The sequence below is a fragment of the Misgurnus anguillicaudatus genome, chromosome 10, assembly GCF_027580225.2.
Source record: "Misgurnus anguillicaudatus chromosome 10, ASM2758022v2, whole genome shotgun sequence".
Classification (NCBI taxonomy): Eukaryota; Metazoa; Chordata; class Actinopteri; order Cypriniformes; family Cobitidae; genus Misgurnus; species Misgurnus anguillicaudatus.
The window spans coordinates 4893281-4910587 of record NC_073346.2 but is presented as its reverse complement, the minus strand read 5'-3'; the positions used below and the strand labels follow the sequence as shown (position 1 = coordinate 4910587).

Below are 17307 nucleotides of genomic sequence, written 5' to 3'. Positions count from 1 at the left end.
ACAGTGTGATCTTTTGCTGAGAGGTTTTGGGGAATGAAACTCTGTGCACATTACACAGAGGATGCACCGGCACAGGTTATCTCCAATCTCCATCTCATTAATTTCCATAGCCTCTAGGGGAAAAAAAGGAAAAAGAAAGGGCCCCAACAGAAGAACAAGGTCTAAGACCTTCAGCTTAATAGATCATTTTCACTTCAAAAATTCTTTTTGGGGTTATGATAGCTGGTGTTAGGGCAGGGTGTAGTTTATGGTTAATTTATTTCGGGTAAATAGTAAAAAAGCAAGGGGATGGATTGAGGTTCAGAATGGGGTAGGGTTGTCCTTTTAAAGTACCAATCTAAGGGGTTTACTGATTTTGGGGTAAGGAAGGTAGTTGGCTGGGGCAGTAGAAGGGAATGTTTTTTAAAAAAGGAGGTAAAGAAACTTTTTAAATTATAAACAAGCAGACAAAATAAACAAAAAGACGGGGGGAATAAACAGGAAGGCTGTCCTCACAAATGGGGAGCGTGTGTTATATGCTGCGTTCTGGATTGAGGATTCGGCTCGACGACTAAGCCTGGGCGAAAGATCCTCGTTAGTATAGTGGCCAGTATCTCCGCCTGTCACGCGGAAGACCGGGGTTCGATTCCCCGACGGGGAGATCTCCTTTTCGTTTGACTTCTCAAACAACTTGCACGAGCCACCTTTACGCATCAAAATCGTCTGAAGAAGTGCGCTGCGTTGCTCTCGTTCTCACGATGGGGTCGAGCAAAAAGCAATGCGTTGGCCGGGAATCGAACCCGGGTCAACTGCTTGGAAGGCAGCTATGCTCACCACTATACCACCAACGCAGGCAGAAAGGTGTTGCTCAACAGGACCTTTGAATGTCCTGAACCAACAGTTGTTTTAGAGCTGCACTGAATTGATCACGGATTCAGTCGATTCCCTTCCTCGCCTCGCCGGTGTCTGTAACTGGATAACCACAGAATCCCAAGAGTACTCTTTCGAAGGGGAGGTTGGTCGGCGTGATGCCAGAGCGAGAGAGAGAAGTCCTCGTTAGTATAGTGGACAGTATCTCCGCCTGTCACGCGGAAGACCGGGGTTCGATTCCCCGACGGGGAGGTTTGCTTTGTTTCTGGACTGCCGATTGAAATGCAAGAGTTAACGGCACGAGCTGAGCGCTGCTCTTAGTTTGCCGTTTTCGCACCTCTCGCCGTCCCTATGTTGGAGTCACAAGTCGCCTTTGTTTAAAGCCACTGAACACTGGTGATGAAGCCACTGAACACTGGTGATGGGAGAAACGAAACTATTCGAAGCTTCGAATCGATTGAACCAATTGCTTCGGAAATTGATTCAGTTCTTCGAAGCGTTCGAAACACCACACTCGCTGGCGACACCTGCTGGCCAAAATAGTGTTAAAGCAGATCTTTCCAAACATTTTACACTTTGTTTTACAAAATAATAGCAAGATTTGTATTAATACATGTTTAAAACAATTATTTAACCTTATTAAGACATAATTAAAAGTGTATTGTGTGTTTTTCAGTTGTATTTAGGCCAAACAAATCATTAAAACCCTCTCCCCTTTTAATAATGCACATTTTTGTCATTAAATCTGTCTATAAACAAAAAGTAAACAAAATGGTAGTGTTATTAGCCAGAAGGATGCATGTTTTATGAACTTGCGTAATAAAACTGACCCGAGTTTACCTGACCATATTGGACACTGGTCATTTGTGACCAACTCCCCCTAGTGGTGAACCATCGGATTTTCGAAAGGTTTCAAAACAGTTATGACGTAACGAAGCGTCATTTGCTAAAATCACGTGCAGTTATGACGTAATTAAGCCTCGTTTGCTAAAATCACGTGACTTGGCCAGTTTGAAACAAGCTCCGAGCAAATCGATTCGAAACTAGGGTTTTGAAAAGTTTCGAAGCCTCATAAAGCAGTGCTTCGGAAGCGACCATCGTTACTGAACACCTCGCGACAAACCCGACCATAACGAAAGATTTTCTGCAATTGACCAAAGCTACGCAGTTCTGCTGTGAGCAGAGCACCCAGAAATACAATAAACTCACAACGTCCTCCTCCACGGAAATCTTTAGTAAAAGGCGAAAGATTTATACGTAGTTGAAGGAAAACTTGAGTTATGTCCAACAAACCTCGACCCAGTGTGCTCCCTGTGCCACACCATAATGTTCAAAAAGGGTAATTTCTGGTTCAGGATCCACCCAGACCCTTCCACCTCGGAGGAGCAAAAGAGGTAGAAATACCTTCCTGCGCAAAATAAAGACACAGGCACAGGCTACTAACATGTCACAGTGTGATCTTTTGCTGAGAGGTTTTGGGGAATGAAACTCTGTGCACATTACACAGAGGATGCACCGGCACAGGTTATCTCCAATCTCCATCTCATTAATTTCCATAGCCTCTAGGGGAAAAAAAGGAAAAAGAAAGGGCCCCAACAGAAGAACAAGGTCTAAGACCTTCAGCTTAATAGATCATTTTCACTTCAAAAATTCTTTTTGGGGTTATGATAGCTGGTGTTAGGGCAGGGTGTAGTTTATGGTTAATTTATTTCGGGTAAATAGTAAAAAAGCAAGGGGATGGATTGAGGTTCAGAATGGGGTAGGGTTGTCCTTTTAAAGTACCAATCTAAGGGGTTTACTGATTTTGGGGTAAGGAAGGTAGTTGGCTGGGGCAGTAGAAGGGAATGTTTTTTAAAAAAGGAGGTAAAGAAACTTTTTAAATTATAAACAAGCAGACAAAATAAACAAAAAGACGGGGGGAATAAACAGGAAGGCTGTCCTCACAAATGGGGAGCGTGTGTTATATGCTGCGTTCTGGATTGAGGATTCGGCTCGACGACTAAGCCTGGGCGAAAGATCCTCGTTAGTATAGTGGACAGTATCTCCGCCTGTCACGCGGAAGACCGGGGTTCGATTCCCCGACGGGGAGATCTCCTTTTCGTTTGACTTCTCAAACAACTTGCACGAGCCACCTTTACGCATCAAAATCGTCTGAAGAAGTGCGCTGCGTTGCTCTCGTTCTCACGATGGGGTCGAGCAAAAAGCAATGCGTTGGCCGGGAATCGAACCCGGGTCAACTGCTTGGAAGGCAGCTATGCTCACCACTATACCACCAACGCAGGCAGAAAGGTGTTGCTCAACAGGACCTTTGAATGTCCTGAACCAACAGTTGTTTTAGAGCTGCACTGAATTGATCACGGATTCAGTCGATTCCCTTCCTCGCCTCGCCGGTGTCTGTAACTGGATAACCACAGAATCCCAAGAGTACTCTTTCGAAGGGGAGGTTGGTCGGCGTGATGCCAGAGCGAGAGAGAGAAGTCCTCGTTAGTATAGTGGACAGTATCTCCGCCTGTCACGCGGAAGACCGGGGTTCGATTCCCCGACGGGGAGGTTTGCTTTGTTTCTGGACTGCCGATTGAAATGCAAGAGTTAACGGCACGAGCTGAGCGCTGCTCTTAGTTTGCCGTTTTCGCACCTCTCGCCGTCCCTATGTTGGAGTCACAAGTCGCCTTTGTTTAAAGCCACTGAACACTGGTGATGAAGCCACTGAACACTGGTGATGGGAGAAACGAAACTATTCGAAGCTTCGAATCGATTGAACCAATTGCTTCGGAAATTGATTCAGTTCTTCGAAGCGTTCGAAACACCACACTCGCTGGCGACACCTGCTGGCCAAAATAGTGTTAAAGCAGATCTTTCCAAACATTTTACACTTTGTTTTACAAAATAATAGCAAGATTTGTATTAATACATGTTTAAAACAATTATTTAACCTTATTAAGACATAATTAAAAGTGTATTGTGTGTTTTTCAGTTGTATTTAGGCCAAACAAATCATTAAAACCCTCTCCCCTTTTAATAATGCACATTTTTGTCATTAAATCTGTCTATAAACAAAAAGTAAACAAAATGGTAGTGTTATTAGCCAGAAGGATGCATGTTTTATGAACTTGCGTAATAAAACTGACCCGAGTTTACCTGACCATATTAGACACTGGTCATTTGTGACCAACTCCCCCTAGTGGTGAACCATCGGATTTTCGAAAGGTTTCAAAACAGTTATGACGTAACGAAGCGTCGTTTGCTAAAATCACGTGCAGTTATGACGTAATGAAGCCTCGTTTGCTAAAATCACGTGACTTGGCCAGTTTGAAACAAGCTCCGAGCAAATCGATTCGAAACTAGGGTTTTGAAAAGTTTCGAAGCCTCATAAAGCAGTGCTTCGGAAGCGACCATCGTTACTGAACACCTCGCGACAAACCCGACCATAACGAAAGATTTTCTGCAATTGACCAAAGCTACGCAGCTCTGCTGTGAGCAGAGCACCCAAAAATACAATAAACTCACAACGTCCTCCTCCACGGAAATCTTTAGTAAAAGGCGAAAGATTTATACGTAGTTGAAGGAAAACTTGAGTTATGTCCAACAAACCTCGACCCAGTGTGCTCCCTGTGCCACACCATAATGTTCAAAAAGGGTAATTTCTGGTTCAGGATCCACCCAGACCCTTCCACCTCGGAGGAGCAAAAGAGGTAGAAATACCTTCCTGCGCAAAATAAAGACACAGGCACAGGCTACTAACATGTCACAGTGTGATCTTTTGCTGAGAGGTTTTGGGGAATGAAACTCTGTGCACATTACACAGAGGATGCACCGGCACAGGTTATCTCCAATCTCCATCTCATTAATTTCCATAGCCTCTAGGGGAAAAAAAGGAAAAAGAAAGGGCCCCAACAGAAGAACAAGGTCTAAGACCTTCAGCTTAATAGATCATTTTCACTTCAAAAATTCTTTTTGGGGTTATGATAGCTGGTGTTAGGGCAGGGTGTAGTTTATGGTTAATTTATTTCGGGTAAATAGTAAAAAAGCAAGGGGATGGATTGAGGTTCAGAATGGGGTAGGGTTGTCCTTTTAAAGTACCAATCTAAGAGGTTTACTGATTTTGGGGTAAGGAAGGTAGTTGGCTGGGGCAGTAGAAGGGAATGTTTTTTAAAAAAGGAGGTAAAGAAACTTTTTAAATTATAAACAAGCAGACAAAATAAACAAAAAGACGGGGGGAATAAACAGGAAGGCTGTCCTCACAAATGGGGAGCGTGTGTTATATGCTGCGTTCTGGATTGAGGATTCGGCTCGACGACTAAGCCTGGGCGTAAGATCCTCGTTAGTATAGTGGACAGTATCTCCGCCTGTCACGCGGAAGACCGGGGTTCGATTCCCCGACGGGGAGATCTCCTTTTCGTTTGACTTCTCAAACAACTTGCACGAGCCACCTTTACGCATCAAAATCGTCTGAAGAAGTGCGCTGCGTTGCTCTCGTTCTCACGATGGGGTCGAGCAAAAAGCAATGCGTTGGCCGGGAATCGAACCCGGGTCAACTGCTTGGAAGGCAGCTATGCTCACCACTATACCACCAACGCAGGCAGAAAGGTGTTGCTCAACAGGACCTTTGAATGTCCTGAACCAACAGTTGTTTTAGAGCTGCACTGAATTGATCACGGATTCAGTCGATTCCCTTCCTCGCCTCGCCGGTGTCTGTAACTGGATAACCACAGAATCCCAAGAGTACTCTTTCGAAGGGGAGGTTGGTCGGCGTGATGCCAGAGCGAGAGAGAGAAGTCCTCGTTAGTATAGTGGACAGTATCTCCGCCTGTCACGCGGAAGACCGGGGTTCGATTCCCCGACGGGGAGGTTTGCTTTGTTTCTGGACTGCCGATTGAAATGCAAGAGTTAACGGCACGAGCTGAGCGCTGCTCTTAGTTTGCCGTTTTCGCACCTCTCGCCGTCCCTATGTTGGAGTCACAAGTCGCCTTTGTTTAAAGCCACTGAACACTGGTGATGAAGCCACTGAACACTGGTGATGGGAGAAACGAAACTATTCGAAGCTTCGAATCGATTGAACCAATTGCTTCGGAAATTGATTCAGTTCTTCGAAGCGTTCGAAACACCACACTCGCTGGCGACACCTGCTGGCCAAAATAGTGTTAAAGCAGATCTTTCCAAACATTTTACACTTTGTTTTACAAAATAATAGCAAGATTTGTATTAATACATGTTTAAAACAATTATTTAACCTTATTAAGACATAATTAAAAGTGTATTGTGTGTTTTTCAGTTGTATTTAGGCCAAACAAATCATTAAAACCCTCTCCCCTTTTAATAATGCACATTTTTGTCATTAAATCTGTCTATAAACAAAAAGTAAACAAAATGGTAGTGTTATTAGCCAGAAGGATGCATGTTTTATGAACTTGCGTAATAAAACTGACCCGAGTTTACCTGACCATATTAGACACTGGTCATTTGTGACCAACTCCCCCTAGTGGTGAACCATCGGATTTTCGAAAGGTTTCAAAACAGTTATGACGTAACGAAGCGTCGTTTGCTAAAATCACGTGCAGTTATGACGTAATGAAGCCTCGTTTGCTAAAATCACGTGACTTGGCCAGTTTGAAACAAGCTCCGAGCAAATCGATTCGAAACTAGGGTTTTGAAAAGTTTCGAAGCCTCATAAAGCAGTGCTTCGGAAGCGACCATCGTTACTGAACACCTCGCGACAAACCCGACCATAACGAAAGATTTTCTGCAATTGACCAAAGCTACGCAGCTCTGCTGTGAGCAGAGCACCCAAAAATACAATAAACTCACAACGTCCTCCTCCACGGAAATCTTTAGTAAAAGGCGAAAGATTTATACGTAGTTGAAGGAAAACTTGAGTTATGTCCAACAAACCTCGACCCAGTGTGCTCCCTGTGCCACACCATAATGTTCAAAAAGGGTAATTTCTGGTTCAGGATCCACCCAGACCCTTCCACCTCGGAGGAGCAAAAGAGGTAGAAATACCTTCCTGCGCAAAATAAAGACACAGGCACAGGCTACTAACATGTCACAGTGTGATCTTTTGCTGAGAGGTTTTGGGGAATGAAACTCTGTGCACATTACACAGAGGATGCACCGGCACAGGTTATCTCCAATCTCCATCTCATTAATTTCCATAGCCTCTAGGGGAAAAAAAGGAAAAAGAAAGGGCCCCAACAGAAGAACAAGGTCTAAGACCTTCAGCTTAATAGATCATTTTCACTTCAAAAATTCTTTTTGGGGTTATGATAGCTGGTGTTAGGGCAGGGTGTAGTTTATGGTTAATTTATTTCGGGTAAATAGTAAAAAAGCAAGGGGATGGATTGAGGTTCAGAATGGGGTAGGGTTGTCCTTTTAAAGTACCAATCTAAGAGGTTTACTGATTTTGGGGTAAGGAAGGTAGTTGGCTGGGGCAGTAGAAGGGAATGTTTTTAAAAAAGGAGGTAAAGAAACTTTTTAAATTATAAACAAGCAGACAAAATAAACAAAAAGACGGGGGGAATAAACAGGAAGGCTGTCCTCACAAATGGGGAGCGTGTGTTATATGCTGCGTTCTGGATTGAGGATTCGGCTCGACGACTAAGCCTGGGCGTAAGATCCTCGTTAGTATAGTGGACAGTATCTCCGCCTGTCACGCGGAAGACCGGGGTTCGATTCCCCGACGGGGAGATCTCCTTTTCGTTTGACTTCTCAAACAACTTGCACGAGCCACCTTTACGCATCAAAATCGTCTGAAGAAGTGCGCTGCGTTGCTCTCGTTCTCACGATGGGGTCGAGCAAAAAGCAATGCGTTGGCCGGGAATCGAACCCGGGTCAACTGCTTGGAAGGCAGCTATGCTCACCACTATACCACCAACGCAGGCAGAAAGGTGTTGCTCAACAGGACCTTTGAATGTCCTGAACCAACAGTTGTTTTAGAGCTGCACTGAATTGATCACGGATTCAGTCGATTCCCTTCCTCGCCTCGCCGGTGTCTGTAACTGGATAACCACAGAATCCCAAGAGTACTCTTTCGAAGGGGAGGTTGGTCGGCGTGATGCCAGAGCGAGAGAGAGAAGTCCTCGTTAGTATAGTGGACAGTATCTCCGCCTGTCACGCGGAAGACCGGGGTTCGATTCCCCGACGGGGAGGTTTGCTTTGTTTCTGGACTGCCGATTGAAATGCAAGAGTTAACGGCACGAGCTGAGCGCTGCTCTTAGTTTGCCGTTTTCGCACCTCTCGCCGTCCCTATGTTGGAGTCACAAGTCGCCTTTGTTTAAAGCCACTGAACACTGGTGATGAAGCCACTGAACACTGGTGATGGGAGAAACGAAACTATTCGAAGCTTCGAATCGATTGAACCAATTGCTTCGGAAATTGATTCAGTTCTTCGAAGCGTTCGAAACACCACACTCGCTGGCGACACCTGCTGGCCAAAATAGTGTTAAAGCAGATCTTTCCAAACATTTTACACTTTGTTTTACAAAATAATAGCAAGATTTGTATTAATACATGTTTAAAACAATTATTTAACCTTATTAAGACATAATTAAAAGTGTATTGTGTGTTTTTCAGTTGTATTTAGGCCAAACAAATCATTAAAACCCTCTCCCCTTTTAATAATGCACATTTTTGTCATTAAATCTGTCTATAAACAAAAAGTAAACAAAATGGTAGTGTTATTAGCCAGAAGGATGCATGTTTTATGAACTTGCGTAATAAAACTGACCCGAGTTTACCTGACCATATTAGACACTGGTCATTTGTGACCAACTCCCCCTAGTGGTGAACCATCGGATTTTCGAAAGGTTTCAAAACAGTTATGACGTAACGAAGCGTCGTTTGCTAAAATCACGTGCAGTTATGACGTAATGAAGCCTCGTTTGCTAAAATCACGTGACTTGGCCAGTTTGAAACAAGCTCCGAGCAAATCGATTCGAAACTAGGGTTTTGAAAAGTTTCGAAGCCTCATAAAGCAGTGCTTCGGAAGCGACCATCGTTACTGAACACCTCGCGACAAACCCGACCATAACGAAAGATTTTCTGCAATTGACCAAAGCTACGCAGCTCTGCTGTGAGCAGAGCACCCAAAAATACAATAAACTCACAACGTCCTCCTCCACGGAAATCTTTAGTAAAAGGCGAAAGATTTATACGTAGTTGAAGGAAAACTTGAGTTATGTCCAACAAACCTCGACCCAGTGTGCTCCCTGTGCCACACCATAATGTTCAAAAAGGGTAATTTCTGGTTCAGGATCCACCCAGACCCTTCCACCTCGGAGGAGCAAAAGAGGTAGAAATACCTTCCTGCGCAAAATAAAGACACAGGCACAGGCTACTAACATGTCACAGTGTGATCTTTTGCTGAGAGGTTTTGGGGAATGAAACTCTGTGCACATTACACAGAGGATGCACCGGCACAGGTTATCTCCAATCTCCATCTCATTAATTTCCATAGCCTCTAGGGGAAAAAAAGGAAAAAGAAAGGGCCCCAACAGAAGAACAAGGTCTAAGACCTTCAGCTTAATAGATCATTTTCACTTCAAAAATTCTTTTTGGGGTTATGATAGCTGGTGTTAGGGCAGGGTGTAGTTTATGGTTAATTTATTTCGGGTAAATAGTAAAAAAGCAAGGGGATGGATTGAGGTTCAGAATGGGGTAGGGTTGTCCTTTTAAAGTACCAATCTAAGAGGTTTACTGATTTTGGGGTAAGGAAGGTAGTTGGCTGGGGCAGTAGAAGGGAATGTTTTTAAAAAAGGAGGTAAAGAAACTTTTTAAATTATAAACAAGCAGACAAAATAAACAAAAAGACGGGGGGAATAAACAGGAAGGCTGTCCTCACAAATGGGGAGCGTGTGTTATATGCTGCGTTCTGGATTGAGGATTCGGCTCGACGACTAAGCCTGGGCGTAAGATCCTCGTTAGTATAGTGGACAGTATCTCCGCCTGTCACGCGGAAGACCGGGGTTCGATTCCCCGACGGGGAGATCTCCTTTTCGTTTGACTTCTCAAACAACTTGCACGAGCCACCTTTACGCATCAAAATCGTCTGAAGAAGTGCGCTGCGTTGCTCTCGTTCTCACGATGGGGTCGAGCAAAAAGCAATGCGTTGGCCGGGAATCGAACCCGGGTCAACTGCTTGGAAGGCAGCTATGCTCACCACTATACCACCAACGCAGGCAGAAAGGTGTTGCTCAACAGGACCTTTGAATGTCCTGAACCAACAGTTGTTTTAGAGCTGCACTGAATTGATCACGGATTCAGTCGATTCCCTTCCTCGCCTCGCCGGTGTCTGTAACTGGATAACCACAGAATCCCAAGAGTACTCTTTCGAAGGGGAGGTTGGTCGGCGTGATGCCAGAGCGAGAGAGAGAAGTCCTCGTTAGTATAGTGGACAGTATCTCCGCCTGTCACGCGGAAGACCGGGGTTCGATTCCCCGACGGGGAGGTTTGCTTTGTTTCTGGACTGCCGATTGAAATGCAAGAGTTAACGGCACGAGCTGAGCGCTGCTCTTAGTTTGCCGTTTTCGCACCTCTCGCCGTCCCTATGTTGGAGTCACAAGTCGCCTTTGTTTAAAGCCACTGAACACTGGTGATGAAGCCACTGAACACTGGTGATGGGAGAAACGAAACTATTCGAAGCTTCGAATCGATTGAACCAATTGCTTCGGAAATTGATTCAGTTCTTCGAAGCGTTCGAAACACCACACTCGCTGGCGACACCTGCTGGCCAAAATAGTGTTAAAGCAGATCTTTCCAAACATTTTACACTTTGTTTTACAAAATAATAGCAAGATTTGTATTAATACATGTTTAAAACAATTATTTAACCTTATTAAGACATAATTAAAAGTGTATTGTGTGTTTTTCAGTTGTATTTAGGCCAAACAAATCATTAAAACCCTCTCCCCTTTTAATAATGCACATTTTTGTCATTAAATCTGTCTATAAACAAAAAGTAAACAAAATGGTAGTGTTATTAGCCAGAAGGATGCATGTTTTATGAACTTGCGTAATAAAACTGACCCGAGTTTACCTGACCATATTAGACACTGGTCATTTGTGACCAACTCCCCCTAGTGGTGAACCATCGGATTTTCGAAAGGTTTCAAAACAGTTATGACGTAACGAAGCGTCGTTTGCTAAAATCACGTGCAGTTATGACGTAATGAAGCCTCGTTTGCTAAAATCACGTGACTTGGCCAGTTTGAAACAAGCTCCGAGCAAATCGATTCGAAACTAGGGTTTTGAAAAGTTTCGAAGCCTCATAAAGCAGTGCTTCGGAAGCGACCATCGTTACTGAACACCTCGCGACAAACCCGACCATAACGAAAGATTTTCTGCAATTGACCAAAGCTACGCAGCTCTGCTGTGAGCAGAGCACCCAAAAATACAATAAACTCACAACGTCCTCCTCCACGGAAATCTTTAGTAAAAGGCGAAAGATTTATACGTAGTTGAAGGAAAACTTGAGTTATGTCCAACAAACCTCGACCCAGTGTGCTCCCTGTGCCACACCATAATGTTCAAAAAGGGTAATTTCTGGTTCAGGATCCACCCAGACCCTTCCACCTCGGAGGAGCAAAAGAGGTAGAAATACCTTCCTGCGCAAAATAAAGACACAGGCACAGGCTACTAACATGTCACAGTGTGATCTTTTGCTGAGAGGTTTTGGGGAATGAAACTCTGTGCACATTACACAGAGGATGCACCGGCACAGGTTATCTCCAATCTCCATCTCATTAATTTCCATAGCCTCTAGGGGAAAAAAAGGAAAAAGAAAGGGCCCCAACAGAAGAACAAGGTCTAAGACCTTCAGCTTAATAGATCATTTTCACTTCAAAAATTCTTTTTGGGGTTATGATAGCTGGTGTTAGGGCAGGGTGTAGTTTATGGTTAATTTATTTCGGGTAAATAGTAAAAAAGCAAGGGGATGGATTGAGGTTCAGAATGGGGTAGGGTTGTCCTTTTAAAGTACCAATCTAAGAGGTTTACTGATTTTGGGGTAAGGAAGGTAGTTGGCTGGGGCAGTAGAAGGGAATGTTTTTAAAAAAGGAGGTAAAGAAACTTTTTAAATTATAAACAAGCAGACAAAATAAACAAAAAGACGGGGGGAATAAACAGGAAGGCTGTCCTCACAAATGGGGAGCGTGTGTTATATGCTGCGTTCTGGATTGAGGATTCGGCTCGACGACTAAGCCTGGGCGTAAGATCCTCGTTAGTATAGTGGACAGTATCTCCGCCTGTCACGCGGAAGACCGGGGTTCGATTCCCCGACGGGGAGATCTCCTTTTCGTTTGACTTCTCAAACAACTTGCACGAGCCACCTTTACGCATCAAAATCGTCTGAAGAAGTGCGCTGCGTTGCTCTCGTTCTCACGATGGGGTCGAGCAAAAAGCAATGCGTTGGCCGGGAATCGAACCCGGGTCAACTGCTTGGAAGGCAGCTATGCTCACCACTATACCACCAACGCAGGCAGAAAGGTGTTGCTCAACAGGACCTTTGAATGTCCTGAACCAACAGTTGTTTTAGAGCTGCACTGAATTGATCACGGATTCAGTCGATTCCCTTCCTCGCCTCGCCGGTGTCTGTAACTGGATAACCACAGAATCCCAAGAGTACTCTTTCGAAGGGGAGGTTGGTCGGCGTGATGCCAGAGCGAGAGAGAGAAGTCCTCGTTAGTATAGTGGACAGTATCTCCGCCTGTCACGCGGAAGACCGGGGTTCGATTCCCCGACGGGGAGGTTTGCTTTGTTTCTGGACTGCCGATTGAAATGCAAGAGTTAACGGCACGAGCTGAGCGCTGCTCTTAGTTTGCCGTTTTCGCACCTCTCGCCGTCCCTATGTTGGAGTCACAAGTCGCCTTTGTTTAAAGCCACTGAACACTGGTGATGAAGCCACTGAACACTGGTGATGGGAGAAACGAAACTATTCGAAGCTTCGAATCGATTGAACCAATTGCTTCGGAAATTGATTCAGTTCTTCGAAGCGTTCGAAACACCACACTCGCTGGCGACACCTGCTGGCCAAAATAGTGTTAAAGCAGATCTTTCCAAACATTTTACACTTTGTTTTACAAAATAATAGCAAGATTTGTATTAATACATGTTTAAAACAATTATTTAACCTTATTAAGACATAATTAAAAGTGTATTGTGTGTTTTTCAGTTGTATTTAGGCCAAACAAATCATTAAAACCCTCTCCCCTTTTAATAATGCACATTTTTGTCATTAAATCTGTCTATAAACAAAAAGTAAACAAAATGGTAGTGTTATTAGCCAGAAGGATGCATGTTTTATGAACTTGCGTAATAAAACTGACCCGAGTTTACCTGACCATATTAGACACTGGTCATTTGTGACCAACTCCCCCTAGTGGTGAACCATCGGATTTTCGAAAGGTTTCAAAACAGTTATGACGTAACGAAGCGTCGTTTGCTAAAATCACGTGCAGTTATGACGTAATGAAGCCTCGTTTGCTAAAATCACGTGACTTGGCCAGTTTGAAACAAGCTCCGAGCAAATCGATTCGAAACTAGGGTTTTGAAAAGTTTCGAAGCCTCATAAAGCAGTGCTTCGGAAGCGACCATCGTTACTGAACACCTCGCGACAAACCCGACCATAACGAAAGATTTTCTGCAATTGACCAAAGCTACGCAGCTCTGCTGTGAGCAGAGCACCCAAAAATACAATAAACTCACAACGTCCTCCTCCACGGAAATCTTTAGTAAAAGGCGAAAGATTTATACGTAGTTGAAGGAAAACTTGAGTTATGTCCAACAAACCTCGACCCAGTGTGCTCCCTGTGCCACACCATAATGTTCAAAAAGGGTAATTTCTGGTTCAGGATCCACCCAGACCCTTCCACCTCGGAGGAGCAAAAGAGGTAGAAATACCTTCCTGCGCAAAATAAAGACACAGGCACAGGCTACTAACATGTCACAGTGTGATCTTTTGCTGAGAGGTTTTGGGGAATGAAACTCTGTGCACATTACACAGAGGATGCACCGGCACAGGTTATCTCCAATCTCCATCTCATTAATTTCCATAGCCTCTAGGGGAAAAAAAGGAAAAAGAAAGGGCCCCAACAGAAGAACAAGGTCTAAGACCTTCAGCTTAATAGATCATTTTCACTTCAAAAATTCTTTTTGGGGTTATGATAGCTGGTGTTAGGGCAGGGTGTAGTTTATGGTTAATTTATTTCGGGTAAATAGTAAAAAAGCAAGGGGATGGATTGAGGTTCAGAATGGGGTAGGGTTGTCCTTTTAAAGTACCAATCTAAGAGGTTTACTGATTTTGGGGTAAGGAAGGTAGTTGGCTGGGGCAGTAGAAGGGAATGTTTTTAAAAAAGGAGGTAAAGAAACTTTTTAAATTATAAACAAGCAGACAAAATAAACAAAAAGACGGGGGGAATAAACAGGAAGGCTGTCCTCACAAATGGGGAGCGTGTGTTATATGCTGCGTTCTGGATTGAGGATTCGGCTCGACGACTAAGCCTGGGCGTAAGATCCTCGTTAGTATAGTGGACAGTATCTCCGCCTGTCACGCGGAAGACCGGGGTTCGATTCCCCGACGGGGAGATCTCCTTTTCGTTTGACTTCTCAAACAACTTGCACGAGCCACCTTTACGCATCAAAATCGTCTGAAGAAGTGCGCTGCGTTGCTCTCGTTCTCACGATGGGGTCGAGCAAAAAGCAATGCGTTGGCCGGGAATCGAACCCGGGTCAACTGCTTGGAAGGCAGCTATGCTCACCACTATACCACCAACGCAGGCAGAAAGGTGTTGCTCAACAGGACCTTTGAATGTCCTGAACCAACAGTTGTTTTAGAGCTGCACTGAATTGATCACGGATTCAGTCGATTCCCTTCCTCGCCTCGCCGGTGTCTGTAACTGGATAACCACAGAATCCCAAGAGTACTCTTTCGAAGGGGAGGTTGGTCGGCGTGATGCCAGAGCGAGAGAGAGAAGTCCTCGTTAGTATAGTGGACAGTATCTCCGCCTGTCACGCGGAAGACCGGGGTTCGATTCCCCGACGGGGAGGTTTGCTTTGTTTCTGGACTGCCGATTGAAATGCAAGAGTTAACGGCACGAGCTGAGCGCTGCTCTTAGTTTGCCGTTTTCGCACCTCTCGCCGTCCCTATGTTGGAGTCACAAGTCGCCTTTGTTTAAAGCCACTGAACACTGGTGATGAAGCCACTGAACACTGGTGATGGGAGAAACGAAACTATTCGAAGCTTCGAATCGATTGAACCAATTGCTTCGGAAATTGATTCAGTTCTTCGAAGCGTTCGAAACACCACACTCGCTGGCGACACCTGCTGGCCAAAATAGTGTTAAAGCAGATCTTTCCAAACATTTTACACTTTGTTTTACAAAATAATAGCAAGATTTGTATTAATACATGTTTAAAACAATTATTTAACCTTATTAAGACATAATTAAAAGTGTATTGTGTGTTTTTCAGTTGTATTTAGGCCAAACAAATCATTAAAACCCTCTCCCCTTTTAATAATGCACATTTTTGTCATTAAATCTGTCTATAAACAAAAAGTAAACAAAATGGTAGTGTTATTAGCCAGAAGGATGCATGTTTTATGAACTTGCGTAATAAAACTGACCCGAGTTTACCTGACCATATTAGACACTGGTCATTTGTGACCAACTCCCCCTAGTGGTGAACCATCGGATTTTCGAAAGGTTTCAAAACAGTTATGACGTAACGAAGCGTCGTTTGCTAAAATCACGTGCAGTTATGACGTAATGAAGCCTCGTTTGCTAAAATCACGTGACTTGGCCAGTTTGAAACAAGCTCCGAGCAAATCGATTCGAAACTAGGGTTTTGAAAAGTTTCGAAGCCTCATAAAGCAGTGCTTCGGAAGCGACCATCGTTACTGAACACCTCGCGACAAACCCGACCATAACGAAAGATTTTCTGCAATTGACCAAAGCTACGCAGCTCTGCTGTGAGCAGAGCACCCAAAAATACAATAAACTCACAACGTCCTCCTCCACGGAAATCTTTAGTAAAAGGCGAAAGATTTATACGTAGTTGAAGGAAAACTTGAGTTATGTCCAACAAACCTCGACCCAGTGTGCTCCCTGTGCCACACCATAATGTTCAAAAAGGGTAATTTCTGGTTCAGGATCCACCCAGACCCTTCCACCTCGGAGGAGCAAAAGAGGTAGAAATACCTTCCTGCGCAAAATAAAGACACAGGCACAGGCTACTAACATGTCACAGTGTGATCTTTTGCTGAGAGGTTTTGGGGAATGAAACTCTGTGCACATTACACAGAGGATGCACCGGCACAGGTTATCTCCAATCTCCATCTCATTAATTTCCATAGCCTCTAGGGGAAAAAAAGGAAAAAGAAAGGGCCCCAACAGAAGAACAAGGTCTAAGACCTTCAGCTTAATAGATCATTTTCACTTCAAAAATTCTTTTTGGGGTTATGATAGCTGGTGTTAGGGCAGGGTGTAGTTTATGGTTAATTTATTTCGGGTAAATAGTAAAAAAGCAAGGGGATGGATTGAGGTTCAGAATGGGGTAGGGTTGTCCTTTTAAAGTACCAATCTAAGAGGTTTACTGATTTTGGGGTAAGGAAGGTAGTTGGCTGGGGCAGTAGAAGGGAATGTTTTTAAAAAAGGAGGTAAAGAAACTTTTTAAATTATAAACAAGCAGACAAAATAAACAAAAAGACGGGGGGAATAAACAGGAAGGCTGTCCTCACAAATGGGGAGCGTGTGTTATATGCTGCGTTCTGGATTGAGGATTCGGCTCGACGACTAAGCCTGGGCGTAAGATCCTCGTTAGTATAGTGGACAGTATCTCCGCCTGTCACGCGGAAGACCGGGGTTCGATTCCCCGACGGGGAGATCTCCTTTTCGTTTGACTTCTCAAACAACTTGCACGAGCCACCTTTACGCATCAAAATCGTCTGAAGAAGTGCGCTGCGTTGCTCTCGTTCTCACGATGGGGTCGAGCAAAAAGCAATGCGTTGGCCGGGAATCGAACCCGGGTCAACTGCTTGGAAGGCAGCTATGCTCACCACTATACCACCAACGCAGGCAGAAAGGTGTTGCTCAACAGGACCTTTGAATGTCCTGAACCAACAGTTGTTTTAGAGCTGCACTGAATTGATCACGGATTCAGTCGATTCCCTTCCTCGCCTCGCCGGTGTCTGTAACTGGATAACCACAGAATCCCAAGAGTACTCTTTCGAAGGGGAGGTTGGTCGGCGTGATGCCAGAGCGAGAGAGAGAAGTCCTCGTTAGTATAGTGGACAGTATCTCCGCCTGTCACGCGGAAGACCGGGGTTCGATTCCCCGACGGGGAGGTTTGCTTTGTTTCTGGACTGCCGATTGAAATGCAAGAGTTAACGGCACGAGCTGAGCGCTGCTCTTAGTTTGCCGTTTTCGCACCTCTCGCCGTCCCTATGTTGGAGTCACAAGTCGCCTTTGT

General features: G+C 44.4%; 30 non-coding genes across 30 annotated transcripts; 15 read left to right on the top strand and 15 right to left on the bottom strand.

The window, feature by feature from the left end:
* Nucleotides 1–758: 758 nt before the first annotated feature.
* trnag-ucc (transfer RNA glycine (anticodon UCC)) lies at nucleotides 759–830 on the bottom strand. Its single transcript has one exon. It is a non-coding gene; the product is annotated as a tRNA-Gly (tRNA).
* A 199-nt stretch (nucleotides 831–1029) lies between these two features.
* Nucleotides 1030–1101, top strand: trnad-guc (transfer RNA aspartic acid (anticodon GUC)). The gene has a single exon. It is a non-coding gene; the product is annotated as a tRNA-Asp (tRNA).
* Nucleotides 1102–2015: 914 nt separating this feature from the next.
* LOC141367561 (U5 spliceosomal RNA) lies at nucleotides 2016–2130 on the bottom strand. The gene has a single exon (XR_012371913.1). It is a non-coding gene; the product is annotated as a U5 spliceosomal RNA (small nuclear RNA).
* A 736-nt stretch (nucleotides 2131–2866) lies between these two features.
* Nucleotides 2867–2938, top strand: trnad-guc (transfer RNA aspartic acid (anticodon GUC)). The gene has a single exon. It is a non-coding gene; the product is annotated as a tRNA-Asp (tRNA).
* A 118-nt stretch (nucleotides 2939–3056) lies between these two features.
* On the bottom strand, nucleotides 3057–3128 carry trnag-ucc (transfer RNA glycine (anticodon UCC)). The gene has a single exon. It is a non-coding gene; the product is annotated as a tRNA-Gly (tRNA).
* A 199-nt stretch (nucleotides 3129–3327) lies between these two features.
* Nucleotides 3328–3399, top strand: trnad-guc (transfer RNA aspartic acid (anticodon GUC)). Its single transcript has one exon. It is a non-coding gene; the product is annotated as a tRNA-Asp (tRNA).
* Nucleotides 3400–4313: 914 nt separating this feature from the next.
* On the bottom strand, nucleotides 4314–4428 carry LOC141367467 (U5 spliceosomal RNA). The gene has a single exon (XR_012371819.1). It is a non-coding gene; the product is annotated as a U5 spliceosomal RNA (small nuclear RNA).
* A 736-nt stretch (nucleotides 4429–5164) lies between these two features.
* Nucleotides 5165–5236, top strand: trnad-guc (transfer RNA aspartic acid (anticodon GUC)). The gene has a single exon. It is a non-coding gene; the product is annotated as a tRNA-Asp (tRNA).
* Nucleotides 5237–5354: 118 nt separating this feature from the next.
* Nucleotides 5355–5426, bottom strand: trnag-ucc (transfer RNA glycine (anticodon UCC)). Its single transcript has one exon. It is a non-coding gene; the product is annotated as a tRNA-Gly (tRNA).
* Nucleotides 5427–5625: 199 nt separating this feature from the next.
* On the top strand, nucleotides 5626–5697 carry trnad-guc (transfer RNA aspartic acid (anticodon GUC)). The gene has a single exon. It is a non-coding gene; the product is annotated as a tRNA-Asp (tRNA).
* A 914-nt stretch (nucleotides 5698–6611) lies between these two features.
* On the bottom strand, nucleotides 6612–6726 carry LOC141367466 (U5 spliceosomal RNA). The gene has a single exon (XR_012371818.1). It is a non-coding gene; the product is annotated as a U5 spliceosomal RNA (small nuclear RNA).
* Nucleotides 6727–7461: 735 nt separating this feature from the next.
* trnad-guc (transfer RNA aspartic acid (anticodon GUC)) lies at nucleotides 7462–7533 on the top strand. Its single transcript has one exon. It is a non-coding gene; the product is annotated as a tRNA-Asp (tRNA).
* A 118-nt stretch (nucleotides 7534–7651) lies between these two features.
* Nucleotides 7652–7723, bottom strand: trnag-ucc (transfer RNA glycine (anticodon UCC)). Its single transcript has one exon. It is a non-coding gene; the product is annotated as a tRNA-Gly (tRNA).
* Nucleotides 7724–7922: 199 nt separating this feature from the next.
* trnad-guc (transfer RNA aspartic acid (anticodon GUC)) lies at nucleotides 7923–7994 on the top strand. Its single transcript has one exon. It is a non-coding gene; the product is annotated as a tRNA-Asp (tRNA).
* A 914-nt stretch (nucleotides 7995–8908) lies between these two features.
* Nucleotides 8909–9023, bottom strand: LOC141367465 (U5 spliceosomal RNA). Its single transcript, XR_012371817.1, has one exon. It is a non-coding gene; the product is annotated as a U5 spliceosomal RNA (small nuclear RNA).
* A 735-nt stretch (nucleotides 9024–9758) lies between these two features.
* Nucleotides 9759–9830, top strand: trnad-guc (transfer RNA aspartic acid (anticodon GUC)). Its single transcript has one exon. It is a non-coding gene; the product is annotated as a tRNA-Asp (tRNA).
* A 118-nt stretch (nucleotides 9831–9948) lies between these two features.
* Nucleotides 9949–10020, bottom strand: trnag-ucc (transfer RNA glycine (anticodon UCC)). The gene has a single exon. It is a non-coding gene; the product is annotated as a tRNA-Gly (tRNA).
* Nucleotides 10021–10219: 199 nt separating this feature from the next.
* On the top strand, nucleotides 10220–10291 carry trnad-guc (transfer RNA aspartic acid (anticodon GUC)). Its single transcript has one exon. It is a non-coding gene; the product is annotated as a tRNA-Asp (tRNA).
* A 914-nt stretch (nucleotides 10292–11205) lies between these two features.
* On the bottom strand, nucleotides 11206–11320 carry LOC141367464 (U5 spliceosomal RNA). Its single transcript, XR_012371816.1, has one exon. It is a non-coding gene; the product is annotated as a U5 spliceosomal RNA (small nuclear RNA).
* Nucleotides 11321–12055: 735 nt separating this feature from the next.
* Nucleotides 12056–12127, top strand: trnad-guc (transfer RNA aspartic acid (anticodon GUC)). Its single transcript has one exon. It is a non-coding gene; the product is annotated as a tRNA-Asp (tRNA).
* A 118-nt stretch (nucleotides 12128–12245) lies between these two features.
* On the bottom strand, nucleotides 12246–12317 carry trnag-ucc (transfer RNA glycine (anticodon UCC)). The gene has a single exon. It is a non-coding gene; the product is annotated as a tRNA-Gly (tRNA).
* A 199-nt stretch (nucleotides 12318–12516) lies between these two features.
* Nucleotides 12517–12588, top strand: trnad-guc (transfer RNA aspartic acid (anticodon GUC)). The gene has a single exon. It is a non-coding gene; the product is annotated as a tRNA-Asp (tRNA).
* Nucleotides 12589–13502: 914 nt separating this feature from the next.
* On the bottom strand, nucleotides 13503–13617 carry LOC141367463 (U5 spliceosomal RNA). The gene has a single exon (XR_012371815.1). It is a non-coding gene; the product is annotated as a U5 spliceosomal RNA (small nuclear RNA).
* Nucleotides 13618–14352: 735 nt separating this feature from the next.
* trnad-guc (transfer RNA aspartic acid (anticodon GUC)) lies at nucleotides 14353–14424 on the top strand. Its single transcript has one exon. It is a non-coding gene; the product is annotated as a tRNA-Asp (tRNA).
* A 118-nt stretch (nucleotides 14425–14542) lies between these two features.
* On the bottom strand, nucleotides 14543–14614 carry trnag-ucc (transfer RNA glycine (anticodon UCC)). The gene has a single exon. It is a non-coding gene; the product is annotated as a tRNA-Gly (tRNA).
* A 199-nt stretch (nucleotides 14615–14813) lies between these two features.
* trnad-guc (transfer RNA aspartic acid (anticodon GUC)) lies at nucleotides 14814–14885 on the top strand. The gene has a single exon. It is a non-coding gene; the product is annotated as a tRNA-Asp (tRNA).
* A 914-nt stretch (nucleotides 14886–15799) lies between these two features.
* Nucleotides 15800–15914, bottom strand: LOC141367462 (U5 spliceosomal RNA). Its single transcript, XR_012371814.1, has one exon. It is a non-coding gene; the product is annotated as a U5 spliceosomal RNA (small nuclear RNA).
* Nucleotides 15915–16649: 735 nt separating this feature from the next.
* On the top strand, nucleotides 16650–16721 carry trnad-guc (transfer RNA aspartic acid (anticodon GUC)). Its single transcript has one exon. It is a non-coding gene; the product is annotated as a tRNA-Asp (tRNA).
* A 118-nt stretch (nucleotides 16722–16839) lies between these two features.
* On the bottom strand, nucleotides 16840–16911 carry trnag-ucc (transfer RNA glycine (anticodon UCC)). The gene has a single exon. It is a non-coding gene; the product is annotated as a tRNA-Gly (tRNA).
* Nucleotides 16912–17110: 199 nt separating this feature from the next.
* trnad-guc (transfer RNA aspartic acid (anticodon GUC)) lies at nucleotides 17111–17182 on the top strand. Its single transcript has one exon. It is a non-coding gene; the product is annotated as a tRNA-Asp (tRNA).
* Nucleotides 17183–17307: the final 125 nt, after the last annotated feature.